At 43.3% G+C, this 19,747-nt stretch overlaps 1 protein-coding gene across 2 annotated transcripts in view; it reads left to right on the top strand.

The window, feature by feature from the left end:
• LOC126469812 (lysosomal-associated transmembrane protein 4B-like) overlaps positions 1–19,747 on the top strand; it is an 81,093-nt gene that overhangs the window by 42,080 nt on the left and 19,266 nt on the right. The gene's annotated exons all lie outside the window — the stretch shown is intronic.

The raw sequence follows: 19,747 nt of genomic DNA, 5'->3' as shown, positions 1-19,747 counted from the left end.
GAGGGTGATACATTCACACACGACATACAGATTTTAGTCTGAAACACTGAGGGAAAGCTATCTCTCTTCATCGGCAAACACCTTTGATACTCATCCACAATACCGTTTAATGCCTAAATTACATAAACACATCCTTATTGAATATACACAAGAACGTTATTATCAACACATTTACTCGACCCTACCGCATGTGACAGATTCTGGTCTCAACATACGGCGAGAATCTCCACCCCGAAAATTCGAAGGTTGTTCGGGCATATGTTCTGACAATTTCGGCTTAACGAACTCTTGTCTCCAGCGACTCGTCAAAGAGTATTAATGTAATTAGATACGAAGTGTTGAGAGTTTTCGACATAAGCAAAACGGGCCGTATCTCAACACGCACTTGTTTGTGGACAAATACACTGAAGAGGCAAAGAAACTGGTACACCTGCCTAATATCGTGTAGGGCCCCGCCAGCACGGAGGTGCCGCAACACGACGTGGCATGTACTCGACTAATGTCTGGCGTAGTACTTGTGGGAATATGTGCCAGAAGCCTGCACAGCTGTCCATTAACCTGTAAGGATTCGAGGGGATGGAGATTTCTCCTGAACAGCACGTTGCAAGGCATCTCAGATATGCTCAATAATGTTCTTGTCTGCAGAGTTTGGTGTGAAAGTGTTTAAACTCAGAAGAGTATTCCTGAAGCCACTCTGCAGCAGTTCTGGACGTGTGGGGTGTCGTATTGCCCTGCTGGATTTGCACAATGGACATGAATAGATGCAGGTGATCAGGCAGGATGCTTACGTACGTGTCACTTGTCAGAGCCGTATCTAGATGTATGAGGCGTCCCGTATCACTCCAACTGCACACGCCCCACACTATTACAGCGCCTCCACCAGCTTTAACAGTCACCTGCTGACGTGCAGGGTCCATGGATTCATGAGGTTGTCTCCATACTCGTACACGTCCATTCGCTCGATACAATCTGACCAGACAATATGTTTCCAGTCATAAACAGTCCAATGTCGGTGTTGACGAGCCCATGCGCGGTGCAAATATTTGTGTCTTGCAGTCATAAAGGGTACACGAGTGGGCCTTCGACTCCGAAAGCCCATATTGATGATGTTTCATTGAATGGTTCCCACGCCGACACTTGTTGATGGCGCAGCATTGAAATCTGCAGCAGTTTGTGGAAGGGTTGCACCTCTGTCACGTTGAACGATTCTCTGCAGTCGTCGTTGGATCTTTTTCCAGCCGCAGACATGTCGGAGATTTGATGTTTTGGTGGATTCCTAATATTCACGGTACACTCGTGAAATGATCGTACGAGAAAATCCCCACTTCATCGCTACCTCGGAGATGCTGTGTCCCACCCTAGTGCTCCGACTGCAACAACACGTTTAGAGTCACTTAAATCTTGGCAACCTGCTACTGTAGCGGCAAGTAACCGGTCTAACAACTGCACCAGACACTTGTTACATGGGCGTTGCCGACCGCAGCGTCGTATTCTTCCTGTTTATATGTCTGTATTTGAATAAGCATCCTTACACGTTTCTTATAGGCCTTTTTTATAGTTCTGAGTAGCAATTACTACTATATGGGACAGTAATTCTTAAACAATCAATACTCCCAGTCCACTTTACGGTGTTTGGCGGAGAGTACTTCTGGTACCATTACCTCATTCCTCCTTCGCTATCGCATTCGCAAATGGCGCATAGGATGGATGGTTGTTGGTAAACAGTTGTATTATCCTTAATTTTTAGGATAGTCTCGTTGAGGTTATTTCACGAGATGTTTGTGGGAAGCAGTAATATGTTACGCAATTCTTCCTGGAACATACTTTCTCTCCTGTTCAAATGGTTCCGATGGCTCTGAGCACTATGGGGCTTAACATCTGAGGTCATCTGTCCCCTAGACGTATAACTACTTAAACCTAACTAACCTAAGGACAGCACACACATCCATGCCCGAGGCATGATTTGAACCTGCGACCGTAGCAGCAACGCGGTTCCGGACAGAAGCGCCTAGAACCGCTCTGCCACAACGGCCGGCTTCTCGCCTGTAGTGCCTGCCAGTGGAGTTTGTTGTCCATCTTCGTAATGCGTTCTCTCTTAATAAACTATCCTGTGGCAAAACCAGCTTTTCTTAGTTGGGTCTTCTCCAACCCTTTCATGAAACTAACATCGAAAGTGTCCCAGACAGAGATGCAAGACTCCACATCCGACCGAATAAATGTTTTTTAAACCACTTCTATCGTGTATGACTTGCATTTTCTTAAGATTCTTCCTGTGACTCTGAGCTGGGCATCTGTTTTTCGTACATTTTGTTTTACGGTACTTGCTGTTTCCAGTGGGGTGTCACAAATAGTGAAATCGAATAGTTTTGGATGTCCTCTTCTATTTATGCGCAATACGTTACGTTCATTAAACATTATTTTCGACTGCTAGTGACCACGTTCCGGGTGGACTACCATTTCGATTTACGGCTTGGGCCCCTTACCTAGCTTGCATTTACCGCGAATTGCACGGCCAGCGCAAAGTCCCAAGGGACTGGAGAAATGTGCAGGTGACTCCTGTGTATAAGAAGGCCAAAAGAACAGACTCGAAGAATTACAGACCAAAATCCGTGATGTCTGTTTGCTACAGAATCCTTGAACACATTCTCAGTTCTAATATAATAAATTTTCGTGAGACCAAGAATCTTATTTCCACGAATGAGCGTGGTTTAAGAAGTTATAGCTCATGCGAAACTAAACTTTCCCTTTTCTCACATGATATAATGCGAACTGTGGATGAAGGGCAACAGGCTGATTCCATATCTCTGTATTTTCGGAAAACTTTTTACATGTGCCCCATTGCAGCCTGTTAAGGAAGGTACTAGTGTAAGGAACATGTTCACAGAAATGTCAGCGGATCCAAGACTTCTTAAGTTACAGAATCCAGTATGTTGTCCACGACGTCGAGTGTTCTTCAAAGTTTTCGTCAGGAGCGCCCCAGGCCAGTGAGATAGGAACGCTATTGTGCTCTTTATAGTTAAATAATTTGGCAGACAGGATGGGCAGGGTGTTTGCCGAGGTGTGGTGTCTGAGTTGAGTGACTGCAAGAAGATACAAGATGACTTACACAAAATTTCTAGTTGATGCATGAATGGCAGCTAGCTCAAAATGCAATAAATGAATGTTAATGCGGGTGAAGAGGAGAATAAACCCACAATGTACGGACACAACATTAATAGTGTCCTGCTCGGCACAGTCAAGTCGTTTAAATATCTGGGCGTAAGTTTGCACTGCGATATGGGATGCAACGAGCATGTGATGGTTGTGGTAGGGAAGGCGAACGCCGCGCGGGATTAGCCGAGCGGTCTAGGGTGCTGCAGTCATGGACTGTGCCGCTGATGCCGGCGGAGGTTCGAGTCCTCCTTCGGGAATGGGTGTGTGTTTGTCCTTGGGATAATTTAGGTTAAGTAGTGTGTAAGCTTAGGGACTGATGACCTTAGCAGTTAAGTCCCATAGATTTCACACACATTTGAACATTTTGAAGGCGAACGGTCGATTTCGGTTTACCGGAAGAATCTTTAGGAAAGTTTAGTTCATCTTTAAAGGAGCCCGCATATAGCACGCTAGTGCGGCTTATTCTTGAGTACTGCACGAGTGTTTGAGAACCGTGCCATGTCGGATTAAACATCGAAGCAATTCAGAGGCGGGCTGCTAGATTTGTTAATGGTAGGTTCGAACAGCATGCAAGTGTTACGGGCAGACTTCGGGAACTGGAGAGAAGGCGACATTCTTTTCGAGGAAAACTGTGCAGAAAATTCAGAGAACCTGCGTTTGAAGCATATAGACTGTCTTTTTCCCTCGCTCTATTTGCGAGTGAATCAGGAAAGGAAATGACTAGCAGTGGTACAAGTGGTGTTCAATAACTATTGCAAAACACCTGTTTTGACTCAGCCAATTTCAGTTCAAAATACGCGGAATTTGTTGTAGGGCGAAGTGGAATATTCCCGCTTCAGCCACTATAGTTTCAAGAAATTCCTATAGGTTGCGGTGCTATACGTAGCCTTCAAAATGGAGCCTGTAATCGAAGCTGGCTCCAAGCAGACAGCTGTCACAGAGTTTAAATGGGTTCAAATGGTTCTGAGCACTATGGGACTTAACTTCTAAGGTCATCAGTCCCCTAGAACTTAGAACTACTTAAACCTAACTAACCTAAGGACATCACACACATCCATGCCAGAGGCAGGATTCAAACCTGCGACCGTAGCGGTCGCGCGGTTCCAGACTGTAGCGCCTAGAACCGCTCGGCCACCTCGGCCAGCGTCACAGAGTTACTTTTGATGGAAAACCAGAGCGTCACAAATATTCATAGATGCTTGTAGAATGTCTACGGAAATCTGGCAGTGAACAAAAGCGAGGTGTGTCTTTGCGTAAGGCGAATGTCATCTTCGCAGTCTTCGCAACAAGGTTACGAGAACCAGTCCGATCTTTCGCGTGCCGTGCGGCCTCATACAGCTGTGACTTCTCATTGTTCGTAATGTGGACACTCTCTTTCCAGGTCATCGACGGATCACAGTCAATCAATCAATTCCCTCGCTGCTCACCTAGACGTCTCTGTGGTAGCCCTGTCACACTCGCCCATTAATTGGGATAGTCAAAGGAGTGTGCCAGCGACGATACCCAGCGGGCCGCCTAACAGAACACCGTAAAGAGCAACGAAGGACCGTCTGTGCGTAATTGCTTGCGCTTAACGAAGCTGATCGCGACAGTTTTTTATCGAACAGCGTCACAGGCGATGAAACATGCGTTCATGACTTCGAACTGAAAAAACCGGTATTCGATGGAGCGGCACCACACCGTCTCTCGTGCTAAGAAGAAGTTCAAACCACACTCTGCAGGAAGTAGCGGTGTGTGGTGGAGAGTTTATTAATGCAGCAAGACGTTGGCTCCGGCGTGCGTGTAGAATGGTACGATGCAGGTCCTCCCAGTAATGAGGCGTAAGGCCGTCGCACTGGGAGTATGATGAAAAATATGGTTTTGTAGCTATTAGAGTGGGGAATAATATGGTACATTTGAATCCTTAATAAAATGAACTTCCTTTCAGAAAAAAATGTGTTGCATTACTTACTGAACGCATTCGTAGAAGCCAAGAGGGGGCAAACGTGGGTCTCGCTTCTCGCGCTTCCCTACTGGCTAGCCAGTGGCAAGGGTACGTTAGTGCATTCAGCAGAGAGCTGAAAGCATACCCTGTCAGCAGATTTTACTGGAATGGACTACTTCTGTACTGAAGGACAGGCTGGCTTGGCACATAGGTCTTGCAAGAACTCTCTGGGAAGCTGCGTCTGTAGCTTACTTGCAGCTACACATATGAAAGTAAATTTTAAATTCTCAATTCAAAGTATCGATGAATTATCAAGACTTACTAGGCACCCCGTTGGTTAGCCTCCAAGATAAATCACAAGGTCACTTATTTAGGATGTAAAAAGACTAGGTATACAAACATATCTGAGATGAATTTCTTTTATGGGGGGGCGTGATTAAGTCTTTAGTATACAAGACAGTACCAGATACTCCAGAAGAGCTAGTTGCCAATTGGCTGAAACTGCAGCGATGGAGCATGTTACACAATTATTAGCACGCAGATGCCAGTTGCGCATTAATGCAAACGGAAGACATTTTCAGCAACATTTCTAAAACAATATTCATCCCACCGGACTCTGAGGACCATCTCTGGAAACAGCTAGCACCAAAATCTTCATGATCGCCTAGCCAGGAAAAAGTGCCTCTGTGACAGTTTTGCGATATTAAAAAGTGTTCTTTTCATCTCGTCTAAAATTTTGTATCCATCGTTCTTTCACACAGGTATAAGTGCAGACGTTTCTACTGGTGACTCAGGACGATGTACTGAACAAAATTGCATGAGTATTTGTGTCATTTGCAGACTAGTAATTATAGGTATTACGAGTACACTACTGGCCATTAAAATTGCTACACCGCGAAGATGACGTGCTACAGACGCGAAATTTAACCGACAGGAAGAAGATGCTGTCATATGCAAATGATTAGCTTTCCAGAGCATTCACACAAGGTTGGCGCCGGTAGCGACACCTACAACGTGCTGACATGAGGAAAGTTTCCACCCGATTTCTCATACACAAACAGCAGTTGACCGGCGTTGCCTGGTATAACGTTGTAGTGATGCCTCGTGTAAGGAGGAGAAATGCGTACCATCTCGTTTCCGATATCGATAAAGGTCGGATTGTATCCTATCGCGATTGCGGTTTATCGTATCGTGACATTGCTGCTCGAGTTGGTCGAGATCCAATGAATGTTAGCAGAATATGGAATCGGTGGATTCAGGAGGGTAATACTGAACGCCCTGCTGGATCCCAACGGCCTCGTATCACTAGCAGTCGAGATGACCTCATGGCTGTAACAGATCGTCCAGCCACGACACGACCCCTGAGTCAACAGATGGGGACGTTTGCAAGACAACAACCCTCTGCACGAACAGTTCGACGACGTTTGCAGCAGCATGGACTATCAGCTCGGAGACAATGGCTGCGGTTACCATTCATGCTGCGTCACAGACAGCAGCGCCTGCGATGGTGCACTCAACGACGAATCTGGGTGCGCGATTGGCAAAACGTCATTCTTTCGGATGAATCCAGGTTCTGTTTACAGCATCATGATGGTCGCATCCGTATTTGGCGTCATCGCGATGATCGTACATTGGAAGCGTATTCGTCAACGCCATACTGGCGTATCACCCGGCGTGATGGTATGGGGTGCCATTGGTTACACGTCTCGGTCACCTCTTGTTCGCACTGACGGCACTTTGAACAGTGGACGTTACATTTCACATGTGTTACGACCCGTTTCTCTACCCTTCATTCGATCTCTGCGAAACCATACATTTCAGCAGGATAATGCACGACCGCATGTTGCAGGTCCTCTACGGGCCTTTCTGGATACAGAAAATGTTCGACTGCTACCCTGGCCAGCACATTCTCCAGATCTCTCGTCAATTGGAAACGTCTGGTCAATGGTGGCACAGCAACTGGCTCTTCACAATACGCCAGTCTGTACTCTTGATGAACTGTGGTACCATGTTGAAACTGCATGGGCAGCTGTACCTGTACACGCCATCCAAGCTCTGATTGACTCAATGCCCAGGCGTATCAAGGCCATTATTACGGCCAGAGTTGGTTGTTCTGGCTACTGATTTCTCAGGATCTATGCACCCAAATTGCGTGAAAATGTAATCACATGTCAGTTATAGTATAATATATTGGTTCAATGAATACACGTTTATCATTTGCATTTCTTCTTGGTGTAGCAATTTTAATGGCCAGCAGTGTAGTATGCTTTTAGTTTGGGTAGTTCCTCCATGTACATGTGGCAAGGGCAAGCCATTATTGCATATTTTCCCCCGGATGGCTGCTCACTTTGTGAAGTCGGGACATATGGACGCAAAATGGTTAGCGTATACTGGCACGCGTAGCCCACCTAGTGGTGTAATTATGACCAAGCAGAAAACATGTGGTAGAAAATTATGTGGCATATTTGCGGGAAGACTTTGACTCAAAGAAAAAACAAACAATACCATAATGTGTGCGTATGTCTTAACGTAACACATATAAAAATATCTGCACTTATACCCATTACATGTTATACACTATATAGTAAGGAATGTATCACACATTCCTGGAATAGACTGAAATTACTTTTACATTTATTCCGTTAACAACGACGTGTTGAGTTCTGTCTGCAAGGAAGTCTTGAAACCAGTCGCAGATCTGGTCCGACGGAAAGCTCGTATTTACTTTCATTAAACGGTTGCATGGGACAGTGTCAGATCCCTTCCTGAGGTAGAGGAACACGGCATCAACCTGAGCGCCGATGTCTACCGCGCTGTGAATCTCACGGACGGACTGCGCGGCTTTCGCAAGATCTCTTGTTTGGCGAATTCATGTCCATTTCCAGTTGAAGATATTTTCGTTCTCCAAAAATATCACAATACGCTGGCGTAATACGTGTTCCAAAAATCTGTAACAAATTGACGTCAGCTATACGGGCCTACAATTATTTGCATCTACGACTGTTCTGGAAAACGTGAATAACCTGCACCTTTCTGTAGTCACTGGTAACTCCTAATTATTCCCACGATACATTACAGCTAGAAGTGGAGCAAGTTCTCTCACATAATCTCTGTATAATCTCACAGGTTTCTGATCCAGTCCATACGTCCTTCAATTATCAAGCGACTGTTGTTGCTTTTCTATTCCGCGATCGGTTTTCTAAATATTTGCCACATCGGCGTTCATGCGGTAATTGAAAGGAGGAACCTGTTACATCTTACGGTGTGAAACAGTTTCGGAAGAAGGGTTTCATTACCTCGGCCTTATCGTTCTCATACTTTTTTTTCGTTTCGGTACTGATATGGTCACTGAGCGACTTAACACCTGATTTAGATACGCTTATTGACTTATTCGTAATTTCTTACAATTATAATCAGATCTGCTGGGAAAATTTTAATTAAAAATTCATTGTGTTCTTCTCTCATAACTCTCCTTACGTTCATTTTCGCTTCGTTCAACTTTTGTTTGAAGCTAAGCTGTGACTTCACTTAAATCTGTGATGAAACTCTCTTTGCTTTCGTAGCAACTTTCTAACATCGTTCATTAAGGCACGGTGGATCTTTCTAGTTCCTTAAAACCTTGTTTAGGACATATTGAACTATGCTCCATGTCTTCGTTCACATCATTGAATGTTTGATGATACTCCGAAATTTGAATACATCAACCTTGCTAATCAAAATATTTGCCTACCTTTCTTAACGTTCCTTGGAACACCTTATACGCGGATGTGTTTTCACTCAGGGCTGTACATTAGATAGTACATTAGTTTAGCACGCTATTTTAACAAGGACGCCAGTCGTGGTGTTGTGAGAGGTATCCAGCTGATTGTTACTGTACATACGTATATACGAGAGAGTGGTATCGCCTTCTATATTCACAACACCGAACGTTATGTGGCTGCCGATGGAACGGACGAACCGTATGTGGATGATTTCTTGTGTTTAAGTGAAACGCTTAGGAAATGAAGAGATTGCATACATTTTTTTCCAAATTTGGTGTCCACACAGAAACGTTTATGTCGCTTATCGAGAACAGTAAACTTGTCTTCGTAGACTAGACTTAAAAAAGTAGCAAATTTATCTACCTTGTTTTTTTTTCCTCTATAGCATCACATTGCATCATGCGCTCCTCGCAATAAAACACTACTAGCCCAACTATCTATGCATTTTCTTTCATAAATATAACCCAGTCTGCGAGGCAACTCTGCTACAGCAGTAATTGGGTTTCCATATTTCTTCAGAAACTCTTGTAGACCGTCTATTGATTTTATCTAAGTCCTTCATTTCCAAAGAAGTGTAGCTAACTGCCCCGTATCGCTTACAGCAATTTCCAGGACACTCAGAAACAATTAGATAACTGGTTTCAGTTGTTGAACAACCATGTTCAGACATAGCCAAATAAAGAGCAATGGTTATCAATAACGAAAGATGTAATATAATTATTATTTTTAAACATTTAGCGGTTAGGACAGTGTTTCACAGTTCCTAACACGACCGTATCACAAAGCACATAGTGAGGTACAGCCAATAGGGATGCATTGGAAACGGGAAATTATCAGGGTGCTCAAAATGTGCCCAATGTACTTTGTCACTAACAAGAGTTTCCAAATTCAGAAAATGGAGATACGCATTTACAATATAAGTACAGTAACAGAAAGTGTATTTAACATTCAGATTAAATGATACGGAATAATGAAAGATATCAGTTTTTTTAAAATTGAATAACAACAACCTAATGCAAAATTTCATGAAGAATTGCTTATAACAACGTTTATTAAGGGATGTAATGGTTAACAGTATCAAGAAGAATGTAGGAAGGAAAATCACGCATGAGAACCTAGGACATGGAAACAGAAATACTCTTTAGATGTGGGAGTGATAAAATGTGACTATAGCCCCTGTTAAGAACCCAGAAGTGGAACTGGCTAAGGACGTATGTGTTCGGAAATTACACAACGTAATCACAAATTTGCTATAATGTGTATAATAAAGAAAGGAACACAGAAGAAAGAAAGGTAAATTTGTAGTGATTAGAGACTGCGTGTGTCCTTAGCTAACTTAACAAGAGTTACAGACAAAGTTAATGAAATGAAACACTTGAGAAGACTGATTGTCAATTAATACAGTTTTAATCTATGTCGGATATTTTTCCTGTTGACTGAATCCCTCACTTCATAGAAGAAAATGTTTTAAACTACGTAAGTAAAACATTGTACATGCTTCAAATTGCCTCCAAAAACTTCATTTAACTGTGCAGGAAAGTCAGAAAAAGTCTGAAAAGCTCGTAATCGCGTTGCACGGTAGGTTTTACTAAGAAATAATTGTTAAGAAAAACAAAACGGTATGTTGCGCCGTTCGGAGTTAATTAGCACTGAAATTAGCCAATCAAGTCTTTGCGCGCACAGATTCAAGCGGCCAGCCAGACACAATTAATGTCAGTTGTTCACATAGCACTGATTGTAGCGAAGGAGACAGTTCAGCCTCTGGCCAGGGTTCGTTCCTTACTATCGTCTCATGTCCAGTTTTTGAATCAGTCTCTTGTTCGGTTTTAGGAAACCAAATGAAGAACATGTTTGGCGGCACCCCTTCTGGCGAGCTGCGTGAACTTGAACGCGTAACGCCCTGACTGGCTAACTTCAACTTTAATTAACTCGGAAACGGCGCATAGAATCAATTGTTTTCGTAGCAATTATTTCCCAGCGCAGCCTACCCTGCAGGCTTTCCAGACTGTTTCTGACCACCCTGTATAAGTAACGTAAATTTTCACTGTGCCCACCTGCGACTCGATGCGTCACTTGCAGAGTAGAGTCATAACGAGCCTTCGTCAGATTCAGCATGATGTACAATGTTTCCCTCCCAGACACTCACGGACGGAAAAATAATTATGAAGTGTTACATCAAAACTAGACATCATTGTCTGAATGGGAATTCCGCGATCGTTCATTATTAAAATATGACGTTTCAGTCTTCGATCGCTATACTTTATTTTCAATTACCGGTTTCGGGCTAGCTGCCCATCTTCAGATCATATATGGTAGTTACAGAGTAACCTGTCCATACAGAACACTCGGTTCACTGTCGCTTATGACAGCGAACCGAGTGTTCTGTACTGACAAGTTACTCCGTAACTACAATATATGATCTGAAGATGGGCAGCTAGCACGAAACCGGTAACTGAAAATAAAGTATAGCGATCGAAGACTGAAACGTCACATTTTATGAAGTGTTACATGTCATGTACAACACCGAATGTCCTTCGCTGCGTAAAAGGTGTGTATTTGATGTAGGCAAGTGATTCTCTGAAGGGGGAAAGCAGTAGGTACAGAATGTGAAGGCAGCAACTGGCGACAGATAAATTATCGACTTCTAAGTTGGACAGTTGTAGATACGAGGGCTGGAAGAGGCGGGCGGTTGTAGCTATTGGTGAACCCAGGCCAGGCCGACGATAGAGTTTTGCCCGTTAGTAGGAATCGGCTGCGGCCTTGCTAGTGGCGCATCGTTCTGTGTTGGTGCGGCTTCATCACGCGAGGGGACGAATCGGCTTGCGACAACGGTGGTAGTCGGCAGTGGCCCAGGGACCCTCAGCTGGAAGGAGGTGGCTGGCGCAATCGTTCCCCAGTATCTCGAAGCTGGGAGGACTCCAGATCGAACCCCGGCCCTTCCAAGATGGCAGAAGAACGTAAGCGGCCTCGTGGTGGCAGCCGACCCACAGCGGACACCAATTCGAAGGCCAGCTGTCGCAACATGCACAGCATGGACGGACAACAAGCGTTTGTATACGACGAGGCACGTCTTATTGCGGCTGAGGTGACGTTCGCGTCCTGCCATGTAATGTCAAACCGTCTCGAGACGCTGTTCATGGCACCACTGCTCAGTAGTTGCAGAACCAGTGCATTGTTGCAAATGCTGAGCTGGCGGGTTTTGGGAAGCGCCTGGATTTCGGCACTTGGCCCGGGCTTCACCCCATGCCACTCCAACTCTCCCCTCCCGGAATAGCTTGGCTCACCAAAAAAAGATATTAAACGTAACACCACTTCTGTTTCAGCCAGACTATCTAATTGATAGTCTGGCTGAAACAGAATTGGTGTTACATTTAAAATCTACTCTTTTTTCCCTCTTTATATTTACTCTATCTACACCATTCCGCGCTCATGGGACGGTGTCACAGAGTCCTTGATTCTTGACTTCTACACACTTCAATTCTCCAAGATTCGGTCGTTTCCTCACATGTGCCAACACCGTCGACGAACGGGTCAAACGATGGAAATGGTTCGATTTGGGCCAGCCTACGCTCTTCTTGGTAGGAACAGATAATGTCTGCTATCACCAAAATGGAGAATGCAGCTAACATGGTAATTCTTACTGCGATCAGCCAGTGCTGACGTTCAGAATGGTATTTCTTCGTGTGACCAAGCAGATGTTCCAACGATACGTGGCCATTCTGAACGGTCTGAATCTCGTCCAGGGAGACTATAAGAGTCAGGTATATGGTGACATTCACCTATGCTAGGTATCGTTTAGGCAGAATTTCGAAGGGAGGATGTGGTAAGTAAAGAATAGAGCAGGTAGTGTTCGCCGTTGTGGAGATGATGACAGGTAACTGGACACTAAGAAAGGACTTCAAGTACAAGCAGTAGGACACAACATTCGAGGGATGGAGGGAACCTTTGGGAAACTACAGCATATGATGCAGAATAAATCGGTGTAGAACGACACTCGAGGGGAACATCAGCTGTTACGGTCCTCCTTTGCATGGTTGTCGGAGCAGCAATCCCAAACAACAGACTGATTCCCCCGAGTCCGACTGAACAGAAACTGGACAGAAGCAGGAATTAGACTCGTAAAGACAGTCTGGCACCACTGATGGGGAAGACTTAGAAAAAGTAAACATGATACAGCATCAGGTGCAGCCAGACGTGGAGGGTAAAAAAGGCATCATAGAGCTGCATACTAATCATCTGATAAGTGTCGAGGAAGGCGTAGTAAATAATATCTGACACTCCTGTTCCGTGGCCGTCACACATGTGACTCTCATTCAGGAGTCAACCCACGATAAAACGCAACATAGGCGTTATCAGGGTTCGCCTGCTTAAAGCTGACGTCCAATTAATCATTATTATTCTCTTGATGGTTTACCAGCACAACGCCTAGTTGCTGGATGATTACTAAGCCAGCGACACTGTTATAGGTTACATGATAGAAGTGAACACTTTGACACAACAAGAGCCAGCCAAGCCCCTATAAACACACCTCATCTTTATATGGGAGTATATAGTCTGGCAGCCACCATCTACTAAGAGAAAGTATCCCCAACTTACGAACCGGACATTAGTCTGCAAGTTGCAACTGTCAAACTCTACTTCTAGCTGCGGGCCTACCAGCTCTGCTGAGTTGAGTGCTGGTGTCTCAGTGCCTTCCAATCAGTGGTCCTACTGCAGGCCAAAAATCAGATGGTGCCTGTCTCCTAACTCGGCAGCCTACAGTTCGGATCCTGGGCAGTGCAGTTACTCACTCGTCTTGCCTGGGTGTCATATGACAACGCTGCTTGCGGCTGCCATTATGTGTCAGCGCTGTAGCTGAAAATCATCTCGAGTGCGCTGGGACATTGGCTGGATTCCGATCACCAAATAATGCTGCATCCTGGGCAGTCAGTTTAGTTGTCTCCCATCTGCAGCGCGGGCGACCGCTGCTGCTGAGGTCAGCTTCTAGGTGGGCCTCTGCCAATACTGCTCTCCCAGCCATGTGGCTTGCGGCTGTGGAGGAACCTGCTAATGAGGCACCTCTTGTTGCGTCATAAATGGGTGCACCTTGGAAGGAGTGAACGCACCCACGCACCGTCACATTTCTATAATTCAAGGGGTAATAAAATATTTTATTATTAATGACGTTCCCATGAACAAAAATTGGTCAGAATGCTGTAAACGACCCACCCTTTCATCACAACCATGCCACTGTAGAGTTTATCTACCCTGAGCCTCTGCCACCCTACAATTTCACAGTGGGCCCTAGACTGTCACAACGCCAAAGTCTATCGAATTCACAATTCCCTCTGAGTGAATTTCGTTGTCAAGACGTTGTGCACCCACCTGTCATCTTCTATGAATTTTTCCGTGTTAGGTCCAGACTGTGCCCAAGGGAAAGCGGAAACCTCCCAGTTTGATCGTATGCACCTTCTCAACCTGGCACCTCATACCCTTTATTTCGTTAAGGAAAGTTCTTAAGAAGATTACATCTTGGTTTACACATATCAAAACGGGATAGCTTCTTTTGCATCAGCGACCTCATTTAGAGATAAGTCTGCACTTTCGTGTGACTTTGAATTATGAGCTGCTACTATGTACGGTAGTAAAGCATCCCAGTCACAATGGTGACTATTTACATAATAATTTTCCTTATTGTTCTGTGCATCTGTCCTGTCTTCCCATTGGCTTGCGGATGTAGCGTACTAGTCCACAACTTCTTACTTCAGAAAGTCAACACAATTAATTAATCAGTTCCAACTTAATATCAGTGCCCTGATCTATTATTATAACCTATGACAACCAAAACCTTAATTGGTAGATGTTAACCATTGCCCGAGCAATTGTGCTTTTTAATTTAACTCTTGGACGCATACAAATAAACAATGAACAGTGGCGTACGAAAAAATGTGCTGTGTAAAACGTAAAATTTGCATCGTTCGGCAAGGCAGCGAAAAATTAGACCACAATTATCAGTGTCTATTGAAGAAGAAAACCAAAGACTTGCTAGCGGACAGCGTTTACTGATCTAGGCAAAAACCCAAGCGGAAATTACCGTAAGTAAAAATCAACAAATTACCATCGAACTGTTTTTCGGTCTTAAAAACAAATCAATTTGCAAGTATCTTAATTACAGACCGCTGATGATGCTTAACTCAAATAAAGCGAAATGCTTCTGGTGAGAAAAAGAAGCATGTTCTTGTAACGATTGAACAAAAATACCCTCAGGAATTGTTAGGTAGCTACGGATAATATGGCTACACAAGTGAAGTAATTGCTTAAGCGTTAGGCACCAATAATTTTCTGCAATCGATCATTCTGCAGCTAATCAGCCTCCATGCCCTGCCAACATAGAATCACGAGCCTGCCTCAACACTGTATCATGTAAATTTGCCAGCATGAGCATTAGCGACCACACCTTGTTTGTCTGTATAATATTCCATCGTCACCACTTAGCTGAGCTTCCAACGTGAATTATTAACGATCTTGGTCTTCAGCGTCAACCTTTCACCACTTGTCTGCAGATATACCAACACATTCCACAACGTGTGTTGAGACGTTTGTGTTAACGTCTTTCCCTGTACAAAGTATGACTTCAAAATCGTCCTAAACGTTAAAGCCTATAGAATCAATGTGCTAGATGGCTCCTTATGGCCTAGAAGCCACTTCATTGCTCCAAGATCAACTTTAATATGCCGATCTTACAAGCATCAAAGGAAATAAGTGATTCTACAGATCAAACTGAGCATCTCTTTTTCGGTAGTTAGTAAATTTTCTCTGCCTTTTTTAACAGTCTAGGAGCATAACCTATTGGGTGCTCTGCATCATCAAATCTGCTGACACAAAAAACCCTCCACAACATCACTGCTCATACCACAAGATAATATAAACTGTTACGATAATCTGAGCAAGCAGGGATGAGACCAATGGTCAATAAATCCTTTAACTGCACAAAAACCTCTTCGAATTCTGGCGTCTATTGCAACTTCACCTGTTTCTTCAATAAATATATCAGAGCTTCCTATTTCTGTAAATTTTGGGACAAATTTCCATAATAATTAGCTATCCCAAAATAGAACTGCTGCTATTTCTCTGTTTTCCCTGTCATGAATCCTTGCACAGATTATACTAGCTGCGGGTTGCTTCGCATTCCGTCTTGGTCAATAATATGGCAAAATAGCGAGTTTCATTTTCTACTAAATTACTCTTTGTCAAATTCAATATCAGTCGTGCCATTTGTAACCGACTAAAGTTGTCATGTTATCCTACCATGTGCTTCTAGAAGTCCTTAGAGAAGGCAATAGTATTGTCCAGATACATCATGATTTGTCAACTCCATCCAGTAGATACTGAAATGTCACCAGCGAATTGTTAAATTCTAATGGCATTCACCGGTACTGAAAACGACCATATGGATCCATAAACGCAGTCTTGTATCTATTTTCTGCAGCTATCTCTAACTAATGTAGATCAGAGCCCACACAGAGGCTTACCGACAGTCCTTTCCATGAACAATACGAGACTGGAATAGAAGGGAGAACCGATAGAGGCACTCAGGGTACCCTCCGCCACACACCGTCAGGTGGCTCGCGAAGTATGGATGTAGATGCACTTCACACATCCATTGTCATAAAGTAGAGGAACTGCATCCGTAACTGTCCTTTTATAAATCTTTAGACCTAACTTTCGTCTGAGCTCACCGGCACAATTCCTACCGCTGCTGCCCAAGGACTAATGTCGTGGAGCTGCTGGTTGTAGATGATGATAAATTTGATAAGGTTTTCTATACACTAGTGATTCATTTCCATTGGGAACCCTATACTATATCAGCGGCGTAGCTGTCAATGGCCCGAGAGGATTAAACAGCGCTGCGAAATCCTGTAGTAATCCTTCCGTTTCCTCACTATCATGTCCTTCTAAACACATAAACACATTCACCCACAATGTAGCTAAATCGATAGATTGTTCTGATTTCGAATATTCGTCCCCGAAATCTCTGTCTAATTCTTCCTTCTCCAAACTTCCACGTTAGCTATCAGTGCACCCCTTGATAGCTACATTTCTTATTTATTTATAATTGAGTCATCAGTCGCCCGACTGGTTTGATTTGGCTGCCACGAATTTCTCTCTTGTGCTAACCTCTTCATCTCAGAGTAGCAATTCCACCCCAAGGTCCTCAATTGTTTCTTGGCTGTATTTCAGTCAACGTCTTCTGCTACAGTTTTTACCCTCAACACCTCCATCTAGTACCACGGAGGTTATTTCCTGATAAATCGCATAATCCTGTCCCAACTCATCGATGGTATTTTCCGTATCTTTCTTTCTTCATCAATCCTGCAGAGTACCACCTCATTCCTTTTCTTACCAGCGCTCTGTAGCAACACATCTCAGATACTTCGATTCCCTTCTGTTCCAGTTTTTCAAATGTCTGCAGTTCACTACCATACACTTCTGTGCTCCGAACATACATTTGAAGATTTTCTTTCTGTAATGAAGTTGCATTTTTGTGTTTTGTCTGCTTTTTATGTCCGTTACCTTCACCAGTCATTGGTTATTTTGCTTCCAAGTTATCAGAATTTCTTTGTTGACTTTGTGATGTGTGCGATGTCCTTAGGGTTAGTTAGGTTAGTAGTTCTAAGTCTAGGGAGCTAATGACCCCAAATGTTAAGTCCTATAATGCTTAGAGCCATTGGAACCATTTAGTTGTTCAATACTTTAACTGAAACTGACGGAATCCAGCAGAAGCTGCTGAAAGTGTTGCAGGGTTTTTTCTAGACACTTTAAGATAACTGCAAATTCCATTAGATTCATTAATACCAACTTCAGAGGGCGTCATCAACGCGGCCAGCAGTCGACCTATATGTTTCACCAAATTAAAGAACATCTAGGGAAAAATTTAGAAGGAATTGGATGTCCTGCCCATATTCCACAATACTATGTCAACCGCTGCTGGACTCCTAACTATCGACAGTGAAATGATCATCAGGAAAAAATTTCATTATTTTTCCAATACGCACGGTAAGGAGAAAGAAGCTGACAGAGTTCTGCTTATCCGTTGCGGCAATAGTCAGTCTCTTCTATCTCACAGAAAAACAAGATGGCTGTCGTTAATGCCCGCAGTTGAGAGAAATCTTAAGCTGTGGATTTCAATAAAACAAGACAGGCCACCTAAAATAATTTCACATTTTCTTCAGTAGTCCGATCACTGAAATCTATTTCACGTTTCTGCAGTCAAACTTGACACTGTTTGAAAGAAAAGTGTGGAGGAAAATAAACTCTCGATATCTGGAATAAGAAATATATTAATCGACACTCGAAGATGCCCGAATGAGAGAAAAACTGCCAATTTTATTGCTATTCAGACCAATATGAATAAAAAACAAATTAAAGAATAAGATCTGTAACCAAGAAATATTTTTTTGAGTTCGAAATTTGAGGTAGAAACAATGGCTTTTCATACCATAGCATGTGCTTACTTATGGAAGTGAGGTATTTCTTCTAATAAACATCAAGTTCAAATGGTTCAAATGGCTCTGAGCACTATGGGATTTAACTTCTGAGGTCATCAGTCCCCTAGAATTTAGAACTACTTAAACCTAACTAACCTAAGGACAGCACATACATCCATGCCCGAGGCAGGATTCGAACCTGCGACCGTAGCGGTCGCGCGGTTTCAGACTGTAGCGCCTAAAACCTCTTGGCCACTCCGGCCGTCAAATATCAAGTATTTCATTGGATGGTGCTGTCTGAAGCCCCAGATTGGATGGTGATTGGAAACACTATTACATGCCTGACTAAACATGGTGTGAAAATTTCTGGCGACAATTGTTTTCAGGAGTATAGGTATGTGAAGAGCGTTTTAGTAGCTAAGAGTGACTCGAAAGAATGGAAGTCCAAACACACCGTGGAAGAAAGGTGGATTTATTTTCGTAAGGAAACCGAAAATCACGAAAGCAAATGACGACTGTTAAAATTGTGCGAGTATTTGTTTTCTATTCCCGGACACAATGTCACTGTGGAAGGAATGTTTTTACTAATGAAAGAAATCTGCTGATGGCAGGGACTGTTGAATCAATCTTACAGTGCCAGTTTAACTCCAAGCTGACTTGCTATGAGTTTTATAAATACCTAAAAGGGAAAAAAGACTTGCTGAAAAAGGTTAAATCGTCCTAAAAGTGTCGTGTGCAGCTTCTTCGGTCGCAACAAGTTCTTTGTAATTGTGTTCCAGATAAAACACCCCTATCTCATGGAGTCCCGACGATGTCCCAACTAGGTACGGCAACTATGAGTAGGGCTGAAATATTGCATCCTTCTCTTAGATCCTTTTTAATTCGAGCACTTCGATCTTGGTCTCCCAGTCTCATCGCTCTCTCTTTGTTCTTCTACATATTGCAAATCTTTTCCCACAGTTCAGAATGTCAAATGTCTTGCACCATTCTACATTGTCGAACAATTTTTCTAGGTCGACAAATCCTATGAGTGTGACTTCATTTTTCTCCTATCTTGTTTCCATTGTCAAGCGCTACTGCTTCGCTGGTGTCTTTACCTTTCCAACAGCCAAACTGAGTTTCGTCTAATAGATCCTCAATTTTCTTTTAAATTCTTAGGCTCACTTCTAGTGAATTTAAATTTTCCTCGCTGGTGGCACTATCCAATTTCTGTCAAACTCTCGTACATACAGTAAACTACGGCAAATAAAAGACTGTGAGTTATCCAGTTCTTCGTTTTCCATCAAAGACTTATCCATATACAAGTTGTTAAGAATAAAAATGCAGATATTTCTACTGATAACTGAGGACAGTGTACTAAATAATATTACATCAGTATTAACTTTATTTTAAGACTAATAATAATAATATCTAATGCAGGTTGAAAAAATGGTTTCGACAGC

This window comes from Schistocerca serialis, chromosome 1, assembly GCF_023864345.2.
Source record: "Schistocerca serialis cubense isolate TAMUIC-IGC-003099 chromosome 1, iqSchSeri2.2, whole genome shotgun sequence".
Taxonomy (NCBI): Eukaryota; Metazoa; Arthropoda; class Insecta; order Orthoptera; family Acrididae; genus Schistocerca; species Schistocerca serialis.
This window is presented reverse-complemented; position numbering and strand designations above follow the sequence as displayed.